Source organism: Delphinapterus leucas, chromosome 17, assembly GCF_059928025.1.
Source record: "Delphinapterus leucas isolate spDelLeu-1000000601 "Yukka" chromosome 17, BTC_Dleu_Yukka2, whole genome shotgun sequence".
NCBI classification, from domain to species: domain Eukaryota; kingdom Metazoa; phylum Chordata; class Mammalia; order Artiodactyla; family Monodontidae; genus Delphinapterus; species Delphinapterus leucas.
In genome coordinates, this window is record NC_143145.1 from 65,351,597 (window position 1) to 65,368,654 (window position 17,058).

General features: G+C 35.7%; 1 pseudogene; it reads left to right on the plus strand.

Annotated features, from left to right (window-relative positions):
* The first annotated feature begins 15,186 nt into the window (after positions 1–15,186).
* On the plus strand, positions 15,187–16,302 carry LOC111185555 (calcineurin B homologous protein 3 pseudogene; annotated as a pseudogene).
* The last annotated feature ends 756 nt before the right edge of the window (positions 16,303–17,058 follow it).

Here is a 17,058-nt window from a genome sequence, read left to right on the forward strand (position 1 = left end):
TGTCTGGTTGTGGTATCAGGGTGATGGTGGCCTCATAGAATGAGTTTGGGATTGTTCCTCCCTCTGCTATATTTTGGAAGAGTTTGAGAAGGATAGATGTTAGCTCTTCTCTAAATGTTTGATAGAATTTGCCTGTGAAGCCATCTGGTCCTGGGCTTTTGTTTGTTGGAAGAATTTTTTTTTTTTTTTTTTTGCTGTACGCGGGCCTCTCACTGTTTTGGCCTCTCCCATTGCGGAGCACAGGCTCCGGACACACAGGATCAGTGGTCATGGCACACGGGTCCAGCCACTCCGTGACATGTGAGACCTTCCCAGACTGGGGCACGAACCCGTGTCCCCTGCATTGGCAGGCGGACTCTCAACCACTGCGCCACCAGGGAAGCCCCTGTTGGAAGATTTTTAATCACAGTCTGAATTTCAATTCTTGTGATTGGCCTGTTTATATTTTCTATTTCTTCCTGGTTCAATCTCAGAAGGTTGTGCTTTTCTAAGAATTTGTCCATTTCTTCCAGGTTGTACATTTTATTGGCATATAGTTGGTTGTAGTAACCTCTCATGATCCTTTGTATTTCTGCATTGTCACTTGTTACATCTTTTTCATTTCTAATTCTATTGATTTGAGTCTTATCTCTTTTTTCCTGATGAGTCTGACTAATGGTTTATCAATTTTGTGTATCTTCTCAAAGAACCAGACTTTTAGTTTTATTGATCTTTGCTATCCTTTCCTTCATTTCTTTTTTATTTATTTCTGATCTGATCTTTGTGGTTTCTTTCCTTCTGCTAAATTTGGGGATTTTTTTGTTCTTCTTTCTCTAACTGCTTTAGGTGTAATGTTAGATTATTTATTTGAGATGTTTCTTGTTTCTTGAGGTAAGATTGTATTGCTATAAACTTCCCTCTTAAAACTGCTTTTGCTCAATCCCATAGGTTTTGGGTCATCGTGTTTTCATTGTCATTTGTTTCTAGGTATTTTTTGATTTCCTCTTTGATTTCTTCAGTGATCACTTCATTATTAAGTAGTGTATTTTTTGGTCTCCATGTGTTTGTATTTTTTACAGATTTTTTCCTGTAATTGATATCTAGTCTCATAGTGTTGTGGTCAGAAATGATACTTGATACAATTTCAATTTTCTTAAATTTATCAAGTCTTGATTTGTGACCCAAGATATGATCTATCCTGGAGAATGTTCCATGAGCACTGCAGAAGAAAGTGTATTCTGTTGTTTTTGGGTGGAATGTCCTATAAATATCAATTAAATCCATCTTGTTTAATGTGTCATTTAAAGCTTGTGTTTCCTAATTTATTTTCATTTTGGATGATCTATCCTTTGGTGAAAGTGGGATGTTAAAGTCCCTTACTATGATTCTGTTACTGTTGATTTCCCCTTATATAGCTGTTACATTTTGCCTTATATATTGAGGTGCTGCTATATTGGGTGCATATATATTTACAATTGCTATATATTTTTCTTGGATTGACCCCTTGATCATTATGTAGTGTCTCTTATAATACTCTTTATTTTAAACTCTATTTTGTTGGATATGAGAATTTCTACTCCAGCTTTGTTTTGATTTCCAGTTTCATGGAATATCTTTTTCCATCCCCTCACTTTCAGTCTGTTTGTGTCCCTAGGTCTCAAGTGGGTCACTTGTAGACAGCATATGTACAGATCTTCTTTCTGTATCCATTCAGCCAGTCTATGTCTTTTGGTTGGAGCATTTAATCCATTTACATTTAAGGTTCTTATTACCATTTTCTTAATTGTTTTGGATTTGTTATTGTAGGCCTTTTCCTTCTTTTGTGCTTCCTTCCTAGAGAAGTTCCTTTAGCATTTGTTGTAAAGCTGGTTTGATGGTGCTGAATTCTCTTAGCTTTTACTTGTCTGTAAAGGTTTTAATTTCTCTGTCAAATCTGAATGAGATCCTTGCTAGGTAGAGTAATATTTGTTGTAGGTTTTTCCCTTTCATCACTTTAAATATGTCCTGCCACTCCCTTCCAGCTTGCAGAGTTTGTGCTGAAAGATCAGCTCTTAACCTTATGGGGATTCCCTTGTATGTTATTTGTTTTGTTTTGTTTTGTTTTCCTAGCTGCTTTTAATATTTTTTCTTGGTATTTAACTGTTGATAGTTTGATTAATATGTGTCTTGAAGTGTTTTTCCTTGGATTTATCCTTTATGGGACTCTCTGTGCTTCCTGTACTTGACTATTTCCTTTCCTATATTAGGGAAGTTTTCAACTATAATCTCTTCAAATATTTTCTCAGTCCCTTTATTTTTCTCTTCTTCTTTGGGACCCCTATAATTCGAATGTTGGTGCCTTTAATATTGTCCCAGAGGTCTCTGAGACTGTCCTCAATTATGTTCATTCTATTTTTTTATTATTATTCTGCTCTGCAGTAGTTATTTCCACTATTTTATCTTCCAGGTCACTTATCCATTCTTCTGCTTCAGTTATTCTGCTATTGATCCCTTTTAGAGTGTTTTTAATTTCATTTATTGGTTTGTTCATCGTTGCTTGTTTCATCTTTAGTTCTTCTAGGTCCTTGTTAAATGTTTCTTGCATTTTCTCTATTCTATTTCCAAGATTTTGGATCATCTTTACTCTCATTACTCTGAATTCTTTTTCAGGTAGACTGACTATTTCTTCGTTTGTTTGTTCTGGTGGGTTTTTACCTTGCTCCTTCATCTGCTGTGTGTTTCTCTGTCTTCTCATTTTGCTTAATTTACTGTATTTGGGGTCTCCTTTTCACAGGCTGCAGGTTCATAGTTCCCATTGTTTTTGTTGTCTTCTCCCAGTGGGTAAGGTTGTTTCAGTGGGTTATGTAGGCTTCCTTGTGGAGGGGAATGGTGCCTGTGTTCTGGTGGATGAGGCTGGATCTTGTCTTTCTGATGGGCAGGACTGCATCCGATGGTGTGTTTTGGGATGCCTATGTCCTTATTATGATTTTAGGCAGCCTCTCTGCTTATGGGTGGGGTTTTATTTCTGCCTTGCTAATTGTTTGGCATAGGGTATCCACCACTGGAGCTTGCTGGTCATTGAGTGGAGCTGGGTCTTAGTGTTGAGATGGAGATCTCTGGAAGAACCTTTGCTGTTTGATATTACATGAAGCCATGAGGTCTCCAGTGGACCAATGGCCTGAACTTGGTTCTCCCACCTCAGAGACACAAGCCTGACACCTGGCTGAGCACCAAGACTCTCTCAGTACATGGCTCAGAAGAAAAGCGAGAGAGAAAGAAAGAAGGGAAGAAAGAAAGAAAGAAAGAAAGAAAGAAAGAAAGAAAGAAAGAAAGAAAGAAAGAAAGAAAGAGAGAGAGAGAAAGAAAGAAAGAAAGAAAGAAAGAAAGAAAGAAAGAAAGAAAAGAAAATTAAAGATATTAAAATAAAAAATAAATTATTAAAAATAAAAAAATTCAATGTAATTAAAAAAAGAAATGGACAGACAGAATGCTAGGACAAATGGTAAAAGCAAAGCTATACAGACAAAATCACACAAAGAAACATACACATACACATACACACTCACAAAAAGAGAAAAAAGAATAAAGTATATATTTATATATATACAATTTTTTTTTTAAAAAAAGAAGAGAGCAACCAAATCAATAAACAAATCTACCAATGATAATAAACTCTACATATTAAACTAAGATAAACACAAAACCAGAAACCAATTAGATGCAGAAAGCAAACCCCAGGTCTACAGTTGCTCCCAAAGTCCACCATCTCAATTTTGGTATGATTCCTTGTTTATTCACGTATTCAGCAGATGCAAGCTACATCAAGTTGATTGTAAGGATTTAATCCACTGCTCCTGAGACTGCTGGGGGAGATTTCCCTTTCTCTTCTTTGTTCGCACAGCTCCTGGGTTTCAACTTTGGATTTTGCCCTGCCTCTGCGTGTACGGGGGCTCTGGCTCACTCAGGCCGGGGGGTGGGGGGAGGGAGGGATGTGGAATGTGGGCCAAGCCTGTGGCGGCAGAGGTCGGCATGACGATGCAACAACATGTGGTGTGCTGTGTGTTCTCCTGGGAAGTTGTCCCTGGATCACAGGACCCTGGCAGTGGCGGGCTGCACAGTCTTCTGGGAGGGGAGGTGTGGATAGCGACCTGTGCTTGCACACAAGCTTCTTGGTGGCTGCAGCAGCAGTCTTAGCGTTTCATGCCCGTCTCTGTCTCTGGTGTCTGTGGACACCCGTCTCTGGAGCTCTTTTAGGCAGTGCTCTGAATCCCCTCTCCTCGCGCACCCTGAAACAATGGTCTCTTGCCTCTTTGGCAGTTCCAGAGTTTTTCCTGGACTCCCTCCCAGCTAGCTGTGGTGTACTAGCCCCTTTCAGGCTGTATTCAGGCAGCCAACCCCAGTCCTCTCCCTGGGACCTGACCTCCTCCGAAGCCTGAGCCTCAGCTCCCAGCCCCAACCCGACCCGGTGGGTGAGCAGATAAGGCTCTCTGGCTGGTGAGTGCTGGTTGGCACTGATCCTCTGTGCAGGAATCTCTCCACTTTGCCCTCTGTACCCCTATTGCTGTGTTCTCCTCCGTGGCTCCAGTGCTTCCCCCCGCCCCGGAACCTCCACCCCTGTCTCTGCCGGTGAAGGGGCTTCCCAGTGTGTGGAAATTTTCCTCCATCACAGCTCCCTCCCCAAGGTGAGGGCCCGTCCCTATTCTTTTGTCTCTGTTTTTCCTTTTTTCTTTTGCCCTACCCAGGTACGTGGGGAGTTCCTTGCCTTTTGGGAAGTCTGAGGTCTTCTGCCAGAGTTCAGTAGGTGTTCTGTAGGAGTTGCTCCATGCATAGATGTATTTCTGATGTATTTGTGGGGAGGAAGGTGATCTCCATGTCTTACTCCTCCACCATCTTGAAGGTCCAGTCCTGAAGGCAATTTTATAGAGATAGAAAGTAGATTAGTGGGTGCTGGGGACTAGAAGTGGGAAACTGGGTGGGAACCGGCTGAACTGTAAATGGGCATGAGGAATCCTTTTGGGAGATGTGAAAATACTCTAAGGATTATTTATGGTGATTATTGAAGCTGCCAATAAAGTTAATAAAAAATCATTGAATTGTACACTTGAAATGCATTAATTTTGTGCAATTTAAAATACATCTTAATAAAGTTGTTAAATATATGTTTACATACACACACACATATACATATAGTTTTTAAGCTTTGGACATTATACTTTTTATATTTTCCCCTATAACTTTGTGCTCTCTTAAATTAAATCAGAGGGTATAGTATATAAAAATTTGACTGCCAAAGTTGATTGAAATGCTTCATGACATTATACATGACAAAATTTCAAAGTTAATAACATTTTTAAAAGAATATTTTCTATATCAATATACAGAACTTAAAAATTATAAGTATATATTAATAATATTATTTATACTGTTTACATGTTTATTTTTGTTTTAAATTTAATTTAACGTAAAATGGAAAAGAAAAATTAGTTTCCTGTTACAAATGTGTTTCTGTCTTTTTCTCTGGATTTCCTGATGATTTGGCTCTTACTGTTTTATTTAATGAATGAATATTTTCTTTGATCTTTGTTGTAAATTGTATTATTTTTAAATTTTTCTTCATTTAATTATGTCTTGCCCTGAAGTTTGTTCTTTTCTGATTTAATATTGCTAATCCCACTTTTGGATTTTTGTTTATTTACATTTTCCTTGGCTGGCTAGATCCATCTTTTCCATATTTGGCTTTTCTGGGTTATTTTGCAATGTGTATATTTTTGTATACAATATATTACTAGGTTTTGTTCTAATAAAAATGTTTACTTTAAACGTTTGAGTTAAGCCTATTTACATTTATTTAAATTATATATATGTTTGGTTAATTATGTCATTATTTCCCACTGCTTTTTAAAATATTTCACTATGTAAACAGTGTTTTCTTTTATGCATGTTTGTGGGGTTTTTTCCTGATAATTTGGAATGTTTATACATTTTCTAGAGGTTTTCTTTATAGGTATTACTTTTAGCCATATTCTTAGTTATCTAAATCTTTAAACAAGCTCTATTGACTTCCTCTTCTACCATGTCCCAATCACTGCTTATTTTGTGTCAATCAGAAAAGACTAGGTTATACTGCAGTAAAAAGAACACAACATTTCAGTGACATTTTGGCAACAAAGTTTATGTCTTGCAAAAAGTACCTTACAGTCTGGGCATCTCTCCAAAGCAGCTATTCTCCATGTGGCAGCTCAGAATCTCAGGCTGCTTCAATCTTGTGGCACTTACTTCTCAACATAATGCTTCTGGTCCACTCTGCAGGAGAGGGGAACATGGAGGAGTCTGCAGCAGGAATTCAATGTGTCAGCCCATAAGTGACAGCAGTCATTTCTGTTGATATCCTTCTTGCCATAAACTAAATCTTAAGAAGGAGACAGTACTCCTGCTGGTACCAAGAAGGAGATGTGAGCAAGATATGAGTAAGTGCTTGTAACACATACTACATGATTTCAACTATATTGAATTATTTAATAAGTCTACTTCGTATCTTTAAATATATAGTCATTCTTGTATTAATACTTTTAACACTTTGATATAATACTTGATCATAAAATGATTACTTATTATAAAATATGAGAAAACTGGACTAATTATTGTATCTTCCAGTTTCTGTCCCCTTCCAGTCTTATTTTTATGGTTTATATCATTCCTACACAGTCAGAGGTTATAAAATTCTTCACCGTATTTTTTTATGAAAAAATTTTAGCAAGAACTTTACTTCATTTATTTTTAGCTATCTCATAAATACCAGAAGATAAATTGGACAGCTTGTGATGAAATTTAGAAAAAATTTTCCATAAAGCAAACTTATAACTCTTTTCCTTTGGCTCTGTCTTCCAATCCCCCTTCACTGTGTTGAAGAGATACCTAGTTCTTCCTGATTTTTGGTTATGAGAGTGGTTTTCAAACTGACTGGACTCTCTGAAAAGGTAGTTCCTGAGCTGGGTTTTATGGTCACTAGATCCATGACTTTTCCCACTTTGAAAATGATCTCAGCCAATTCATGTCTCACATGCTTTGTTTGTAGAACAGGTAAAGCTTTGAGAAGCACAATATCCCCAACTGTGCCCTGCTGAAGAGTATCATTTTCACTGTTTTTTGAAATGCAAGATCTAAGTTTAAATTCCATAACCTCTTCACAGACTTATTTAATATTTGTAATATATGACTTGGTATTACTCTTTTTCTCTTCCGATATCGAAGTACAATTAAAACAAAATGAAAATGATTAGAACCTAATTCTATTGGAATTAGTTACCTGACTTTGTTGTCATTCTTAGTCTTATTTCCATAATTATATTGTAAGTTCTTTGTGGTGGGAAGAGAAGTGACATATTTTTCTATAGCACCTAAAAATTAGTGAGGCACAAAAAAAAAAAAAAATTCTTAGATTTTTTTTTTTTTTTTTTAATTAGAAGCATGTTCAGTTCTGAATCACCTTCCAGAGAGAATTTCTTGGAGTTTTGGAGCAATGTAGAGTAAATACAACAGACTAATCCGTACAATTTTTACCCAAATGTGGTAAATGGAGAGGGAGAATACGATTTCAATCTTAATTAGGTTTTATTTTACTATCACTATATGGAATTAGAATGGGAATTGGAATGCAAAGTTATACATTTTGTTTTAATTAATAAATTTTATTTTCTTTTTACCCTGTTATTTCAAATGTACTCTTCAAATTGGAGACCAGTTGAAATAAATTCATAGGATAAAATTGTGGGAAAGGGTTTCGTTGAATCAGAACAATAGTGCATAAGTCAATGATAGCAAATTCTCTTTACTAAGAGAATAGAAAGTAAAAAGTTTTTCCAGGGGTCCCATTATCCATCAACACTATACCTCTCTATATATCTATATTTGTATATCTATATCCAACTATCTGTCTATCTGTTTATCTATCTATCTATCTATCCATTATATATGTATTGGCTATGCATATATGCAATGCATATATATCAAAATGTAAAGAAAGAAATCCTAAAAGTAAATGGGACATATCTATTCAAGTTATTATTTAAAACCTATTGAGTGTTGTTTATATATATTATTAGACTTCCTAATTTCATATATAAAGTAGTACTTCCCTACATTATACTACCAGATAACACTAAAATTTACTAAGAATATTTTCCCTATTAGGTACCAACAATATAAAACAGAATACAAAGGATTTTAAAATTTATTCAGCAATTTCCAATGTAACTTTTGATGTTAAATAAAACTTCTGACTATTGAAATAAAGACAATGGAAAGTTTAGAAATGCAAATGAATGCAGAGGTGCTGTCTATATTATTGAACACAGTTCCCCAAGTCACCTATGAAAATATAATTCTAAAGCCTTAGATACATACTACTATTTATTTCAGTGATGAATGGATACTTTTTCATAAGGAAAAGAGTCATCATAGAACTTAAACTTTAACAAAATGTTATTTAAGTAAAACATACATAAAGAGGGCAAGATCTATATTATCAGTGGGCAAAGAGATTTCAACACATTTTTAGAAGCTGAAAGGAGCATCACACTCAATTCCATACATGGGTTTCAAAACATATTAGACACAGCTGGAGAAAAGATTAGTTAACTAGAAAATAATGCACTGGAAAATACTAAGAAAATTGTTGACTAAAGCACAGAGAGGCAAAACAATGGAAAATGGGATAAAAAAAATTAAATAAGGGAACCAGTGAAAATGTTAAACACACATGTAAATGGAATCCTAGAAGGAAAAGAGAAACAAAAAGAACAGAAATTTTATGGCAAGAAATAATGGTTAAGAACTTGCAAAAACTCTTTGTGATGTTAGCCTACATAGTCAAGAATCTCTATAAAATTAAAACAGGATAAATACAGAAAATAGTATTTAAGTTTAACATACTCAAAATTCTGTAAATAAATTAAATAGAAAAACATTTTTAAACAACTAAAAGAAAAAAAAATTAAAGGAGCAAAAATAGGACTAAATGCTAATACGCTAACAAAATTGATGGAAAATCAAAAGTCAATGGAATAACATCAATAAAGTTTTTTCCCACTTTCCTCCATTATGAAACAGCTTTCCATCATGCCTAAAAATTTTTAAACCTTATGAAGTTGCACAGATTAGCCCTTCAAATTGAACATATTTTCTTATTTAATTAAATTCAGTACCATGATTTAGATACTCTCACAAGAAGAACTTTGGATATTTTTAATCATATTTGGTTTATAGATCTATTTTCTTTACATCTCTCATATTTTAAAGGACAAACCCAGACAAATAAACTAATTTTTAATGTTGGCATTTTAAATCATATGTTGTATTGCATCATCCCTGCACTAATTTTTCTGAGCCTTTCCTCTCCAGGGAAGAATTGAGTGTTCTCTCATTTAGGTACCTGTCTAGTACATACAGTATTTCTATTTTAATATTAACTTTATTATTCTGAAACTGTTTAAACATGCTTTTTCTAATAAACTGCAAGCTCTTTGAGGGCAGAAACATTTCTTCTTTTGGTTATCATCTACCAAAATGCCTGGTACAGAGTAAGTGCTCAATAAATGTATAGTTTATGAATAAATGAATATAATGTAAAAATATTTTACACTACTTTCAGATTCAAATTACTATGACTAATTTCCCAATCAATATTCAATGTTCTTCCCAACATATCAGATCAAATTTCCATGGTAGGTAATGTTTTTCATTACCTACTAGATTAAAGTTTATCTAATAAGGTGAAACATGAAGAATGTCATATGAAATAAATAAATAAAATGACATGAATAGTCTAAAGAAGACATTCTATCATCTTTTCATAAATTGCACTTGATATATTATAATACTGTGAGGATCAATATAATATATTAATTTTGAAAGAGGAGATATAGTAGTAGAACTGGCCTCACTTTAGGGTAAGACAATTAAAAAAAAAAACAAAAACAGATTTTCCAGTTTGCTGATTTGCCACTCCCATTTTTCTACTCATCCAGCATGTTCCCTCTCCCAGCATACACCATCATGGGGTGAAAAAGTATTTAAATGAAAACACATTAAAAGACTACATTTATTAAAGCTAAGTTCTCAGCATCTAATATCAGATCCATTCCTACAGTTTGGAAACAGAAGAGACTGAAGAAACAAAGTCTGCTCCTTACATTATCAGAGCCATAGTACATCCCACTTACATACGTGGCAGTTATTTCTGGCCTTAAGTCTTGTTGGTATTCACTCCTAGAGGCCTTCTGCAGTTCCCAGTAGGGCTTCTGTGAAGAGTAATGGCCTCTTCTAGCAGTGGTTCTTTCATCATCAGCACCTATCAAAGGATCCCAGTTGTCTCTTGATTTTTTCAGCTGTTCCTAAAAGTCTGATGTACAAGAAAGCTCAGGGCCGTACACAAACAGCCATGTAGACAGAGCACTCATATTAGCTTCCCTGAGGAAAGTTCAAGTGGGAATTTTATGCAACTGGACAACTCTTTGGAGAAACTTAGAGCTGTGTTAGAAAATTAAACTGTAAGGCACTACAATGCCACACTCTAAACCTCTGCCACTTTCTTCTGTACTATGGGGCAGGAAATAGTTACCTAGGTTTTCCTGACTTACAGTAAGCATAGATAATTCATGGCTGAAACATCTGAGGGAGTGTGGTCTGTTTTATAACTATATGACCTTGGGTCTCACTTCCCAAGTAAAGGGGAATAATATTTTACCAGATAAAATTGTCATAAAATAAAATGAGGTAGCCCATTAAAGTGGTGAAAACATTTATAACAAATAGCAAGCCCTCAATAAATGTTACCTATTATATTTAAAACACAAAAGATCAATACAAATTCATAAGTAAATGAATGAAGTTTTCTGTCAACATGTGTTTTTTCTGTAAGAGAAAATGTACAAAAAACCCCTGCAACTTATATGCATCATTTTACCTCAGTATCAAATTATGGTCTTAAACTTTTAAAAAATGTATAGGACATAAAAAATATATCAAGATTACTTGAAAATAAATGGCATTCTAAAGTTAACAAATGACTAAATTAATTAAAATAATTTTTGTCAACAGATGGTCTTAGATAAAAAAAAAAAAAAGTCACCTGATACACAAAGATTAGGAGTTGAACAGATAGTTGAATATTGCTTGAGTTAAAAAAAGTACATTTACCCCTCTTATGTAAGTGTCTACAATCCTAAGGGAAACAAGTGTAGTTTTTTAAAGTGAAGGTAATAATTTGTGAAATTTGAGTAATTCTCTTTTTCGTTTTTTTTTTTTTTTTCACGTAGCCCCAAAGGGGCAAGAAGAGACTTTAATTCGAGGAAGGGGGATTCACCAAAATAAGAAAAGGTGCAGAGTGTGGTGGAGCAGCAGAGAAAAAGCAGGCTGGAGGACCCCAGCCAGGAATGTGTGGAGGACTCACCTTTCCATCTACAGGAGCACAGGAACTGCACTGAGGGATTAGAGGAAACAGTGACCCCCTTGCGAGCTGGGAGGGTAAGAAGTGGCCCCCGTGGCCAGACCTTGCCTGTCTTTCGGGCCCTGGCTCCTACGTGTGGCTGGTGACCATTGTTTATCCCTTGCCCCCAACCAGTGCTGGGTGGCCATCTTCAGGCAGAGCTCAGGAAGTTGGCAGAAGGTCTCCAGTGCTTCTATTGAGCCCAAGAGGGAAGAGGGCAAGAGAGAGGAACTAGAGTCTGAGACCTCCCTCCTTCTCCACTAGAAAATTCCCAGAAATTCCCTCCTGGGATTTCCCAAATCCGTGTCCCCTGAAGTCAGCCTCTGGACTCTGATGGCTGTGGGTTTGCTTGAAGCTGTTAAAAGATTATCAGTCCTTTCACGCACAGACAGCTAAGAAACATGCCTAATTCGTCCATCTAAGAGTCGTTCAGTACCAATTATCTGGTCTGAGAATAATTGTTAATGGATTGTTTGGGGCTGTGTAGTTACTCCATCTCAATCCAAGGGGAGACTAAATAACATGTCTAAATTTGCAAAGATAAGACATTGTAGAGCCTAGATATGAAAGAGATGGTCTAGTTGGAGAATCAGTGCTCTAAGATTCTACACTATTTTGCTTCTCTGAGGAGATGGGGCCTAACCATGCTGCCATAAAATATTAAAAGGGTAGTGGAAGAAAAATGATTTATTAACACAAAGGTATGGAGGTCTCAATTCTTAGGGAGAACAGTATATATAAATAAAAATTTATAAAAATCTAATTCCAAAATAGTGTTTTTTAGATTTTCCTTTTAAGCATGAATTATTCCAAAGTTTCAATATAGGACTATTTTTCTACTTCATTTGTAACCTGCTTCTATTTCTTATAGTTATGTAAAATATATTATTACATAAATTATCAAGTAACTTTCTGATCAATATTTGTGGCTATAAGCTGCTTCTTTAACTTTTACCTTCATAAAATCTGTGTTGTGTTGAAAAATTTGGGATCCTGATTTAGTTTATCAGCTGACAACTGTCAACTGAATGTAGCTAACCTGAAAAATGGGGCATCATTGAGACTGGTTTAGTGTCGCATCTTTCATGCTAATATTTCAAGGGAAAATGGTGAATTTACCTATATTGAATAGCTATCATATATCTCTGCTTTCAAATAATTTATGGCTTTGATCTCTGAAATACTTAGCAGAAATAATGACTTAACATAATCTGAAAAAGAGACTGTTATGTGTTCCCGTTCTTCAGTACTCTTCATGGGAACGTTTTTATTTGTTTGTTTTTGGCATTTGGTTTGTTTCTTTGCTTGTTTGTTTTTGATCTATAGTGACGTCAAGGACCATCTGTTTAAAATGGCAGCCCCCCAAAATTAAATGAGCCCAAATCTCCAAGTCTCCATCTCTGCTTGAAGGAAAGCTTTAGGCGAGGAACATCTCAATTGGGCTTTCCATGACAGAGAAATAAATTTGTGTTGTGATAAGCTACTGAAATTTGGGGGAATGTTTGTTGCCCCATTACACAACCCCCCAAATTTTGTATTGAGATATAATTGATGTATAGTAATTTATTAGTTTTAAGTGTACAAATAATAATTTGATATTCGCACATATTGTGAAATGATCATCACAATAAATCTAGCTGAAATCCATCACTTTACATAGTTACAGAATTTTTTCTTGTGGTGAGAACAACTCTCTTAGGAACTTTCAAATATACAGTACAGTATTATTAGCTATTGTCACTATGCTGTACATTATATCCACAGTACTTATTGATTTTATAACTGGAAGTGTGTACCTTTTGACCACCTTCAACCATTTTGCTTACTCTCCACCCTCTACCTCAGGCAACCACCAATATTTTCTCTATATCTGTGAGTTCAGCTTTATTTTTTATTTTGGTATGTTTGTTTCAGATTTCATTTGTAAGTGAGGTCATATGGTATTTGTCTTTCTCTGACTAAATTTACTTAACATAATGCCCTCAAGGTTCATCCACATTGTCACAAATGGCAAGATTTCCTTCTCTTTTTTATTACTGAATTATACACACACACACACACACACACACACATATGTATACACACACACACACATATATATATTTCTTTTTTCATCCATTGTTGGACACCTAGGCTACTTCCATGTCTTGGCCATTGTGAATAACCCTGCTATGAATACTGGGGTGCATGCATCTTTTTGAATTAATGTTTTTGTTTCCTTCAGATAAGTACCAGAAGTGGAATTGTTGGATTATAAGACCCTTTTATTTTTAAATTTTTAAGAACCTCCATACTGTTTTCCATAGTGACTGAACCAATTTACATTTTCTCCAGCAGTGCACAACAGTTTCCTTTTCTCCACATTCTTGCCAACACTTGTTATTTCTTGACTTTTTGATAATAGTCATCCTAACAGGGGTGAGGTGTATCTCAATGTGGTTTTGATTTGTATTTCCCTGATAATTAGTGATACTGAGCACATTTTCATGTACCTATTAGCCATATATCTGTATGTCTTATTTGTAAAAATGTTTATTCAGATCCTCTGCCCATTTTTTAATCAGATTGTTTTTCGGTATTTTCTTTTTCTTTCGATATTAAGTTGTATGAGTTCTTTATGTATTTTGAATATTAATCTCTTATCAGATAGATGATTTGTAAATATTTTCTCCTATTCGGTAGGTTGCTTTTCTTTTTGATGGTTTCCTTTGCTGTGCAGAAGCTTTCCCATTTTACATAGTCCCACTTGCTTATTCACTTGTTTGTTTTTGCTTTTGTTTCCTTTGCTTTTGGTGTTAATTTCAAAAAAAATCATTACCAAGACTAATGTCAAGGAACTTACCACCTATGTTTTCTTCTAGAAGGTTTATGGTTTCAGGTCTTATGTTCAAGTCTTTAATCCATTTTCAGGTAATTTGTATATATAATGTAAAATAGGGGTTATGTTTTATTCTTTTGTGTGTGGCTGTCCAGTTTTCCCAACACCTTTTATTGAAGAGAGTTTTTTTCACCATTGCATGTTCTTGGCTCCATTGCTATAAATTATTTAACCATATATGAGTGGATTTATTTCTAGGCTCCTCTTGTTTTCTGTTAATCTATGTGTCTGTTTTTATGCTAATACCACACTGTTTTAATTACTATAGCTTTGTAATATAGTTTGAAATCAGGAAGTGTGATGCCTCTAGCTTTGTTCTTTCTCAAGATTGCTTTGGCTTTTGGAGTCTGTGCTTTGAGTAGTATGGTTATTTTAACAATAATAATTCTCCAGTTTCTTTCATCAATGTCTTATAATTTTCATTGTGCAGGTCTATCACTTCCTCCAATAAATATATACCTAGTTTCTTTTTTTTATTGGTAGAGGTGTAAATGAGATTGTTTTATTAATTTATCTTTCTGATTGTCTTGTTATTGTGTAGAAACACAACAGCTTTTTTATGTTGATTTTGTATCTTACAACTTTACTCAATTTGTTTATTAGTTCTAATAGATTTTTAGTGGAATCTTCAGGGTTTTCAATGCATAATATTATGTTATCTGCAAATAGTGACAGTTTTACTTCTTTCTTTCCTATTTAGATGAATATATATTTTTTCTTTTCCCAAGCTGCTTGACCTGTGGCTCAGACCCATCCCTGGCACCCTCACCCATGTTGGACCCAAGGCCTAACCAGATGCTGCAGAGCCAATGCCAGTCCCGGCCCTGTGAGTAAGCCATTTCCCACAGCCCCTGCCAGGAGCACCATGGGCACTTCCCTCCTCCAATCTGAGGATGTGTGGGAACTTATGGACAAGACAGGCTTCTCAGCAGACTAGATCCAGCAGCTCTAGTGGAGGTTTAAGAAGCTGAGTGGAGATCAGCCCGCCATTCCTAAGGAGAACTTCAACAAAGTCCCAGGCCTGGAACTCAACCAAATACAATCCAAATAGCCATCTGCCTTCTTTGACAATATGAACATGTGCAAGGGGCTCAGTGGCCTGGCCCAGGAGATTAATTCTAGAGCTTCCTGATTACCATGTCTTACTTCCAACCCATGGAGGAGGATCAGGTGCAGGTGCACTGAAAAGAAGCTAAGAGTTTTGTTCTGTGTGTATGACTCAGACAGGGAATGATGCATCAGTCTGGAAGACTATCAAAATGTGGTTGAGGAGCTTCTCTCCAGAAACCCTCACACTGAGAATGATTCCACTCACTCCTATGCAGAGGGGGCGATGATGGAGTCAGCCAGAATCTGCATGGGGCAGGTAGAGCCTGATCAGGTGTCTGAAGAAATCACCTTTGATGACTCCTTGAAGCTCTGGCCATGGGGTAGACAGCAAGACCAACATGCACATCTTCCTTAGCATGGAAACCATCACCTTTTGTCACTGACCCACTGCCTACCCCCCGAAGAAACTACACTTGCAATGGGGCAGCCTCCCTGAGTGGCCTGGAGTAGCTGGCATCTTTTTGCTACAGCTCTTGTAAGATTTGTTGTTGATATGTTCTTATTATATATACATATTGGATATGAGTGTTGGCTATGGAGTGGGTGACAAGAGGAAGACAGATAATTTGTCTTTTAGTTTAGAGGATGCTGGGCCATGATAAGCCAAATTCAGACGTAACCAGTAGGACTGCACATTTTCCAGAGATCCTAGACTTTGAGTAGGATACAATAACTGGATGGGGCATTGAGGTTGATTCCCTGAAAAAAAGGCAAGTACATTCAGATGCATGAGAAGGAGGTTACAAATGGATATTTAAGAGAAGAAAAGTGTAGACTATAGCAGTGTTTACTATATGTCCCCTAATATATTTTTTCTTCTAAATTAATAGAATTTTTAATTGAGTACTTGGCTACCCATGGAAAGACTACATTTCTCCAGATTACCTGCAGCTGAGTGTGGTCATGTGTCTAATTCTGTTCCATAGCACAGGAGCAAAAGTTACATGTACAATTTCTAGTTAGTACCCTTAACACAAATAACCATGTCTTTATATTTCTTCCTTCTGTAGCTGGAATGGGGATAAAATTGCAGCAACTGGAATAAACATTTCAAACCAGAAGACGAAAGTTAGGTATTGAGGGTTACTAGCATCAAGGTAGACCAAGCCTGGGCCCCTGATGACTTTATGGAGGAAAGCCTTGAGCATAGAGGATCTTTTACAAGAAAGAGAATTAAATGAGATATAATCTTTCATAAGAGTTAATCTCTTGTGAACTATGACTGTCTGTTTCAATGGCAAAACCCACATCCTAAATAATACTATCAGATTTTGTAAATTAAATTGGTTTACTATGTGGCAGGTAAATTATTTACAAATTACATCTATGATAAAGAAAAAAAAATGCCTTCAGATAGATGGGCAAGAAGAAGAAATGTCCACAAAGAAGACACAATCAGTCTGGCTTCAAAACCAGATGATTATGGGGTATATTCTCCAAGTTGTTTTGTCCAAAGGATGATTCAAAAATTTTATAACCAGTAAAATTGTTGTTTGTATATGAAGGAAACTAAAATAAACATTCTCATCTAGGAAAGGACTAGAAAACATGTTACTCACATTACTCCACCAAGTTTTTTAATTAAAAATATACTTACTGTTATGTGAATATGATTTGTGTCACCCTG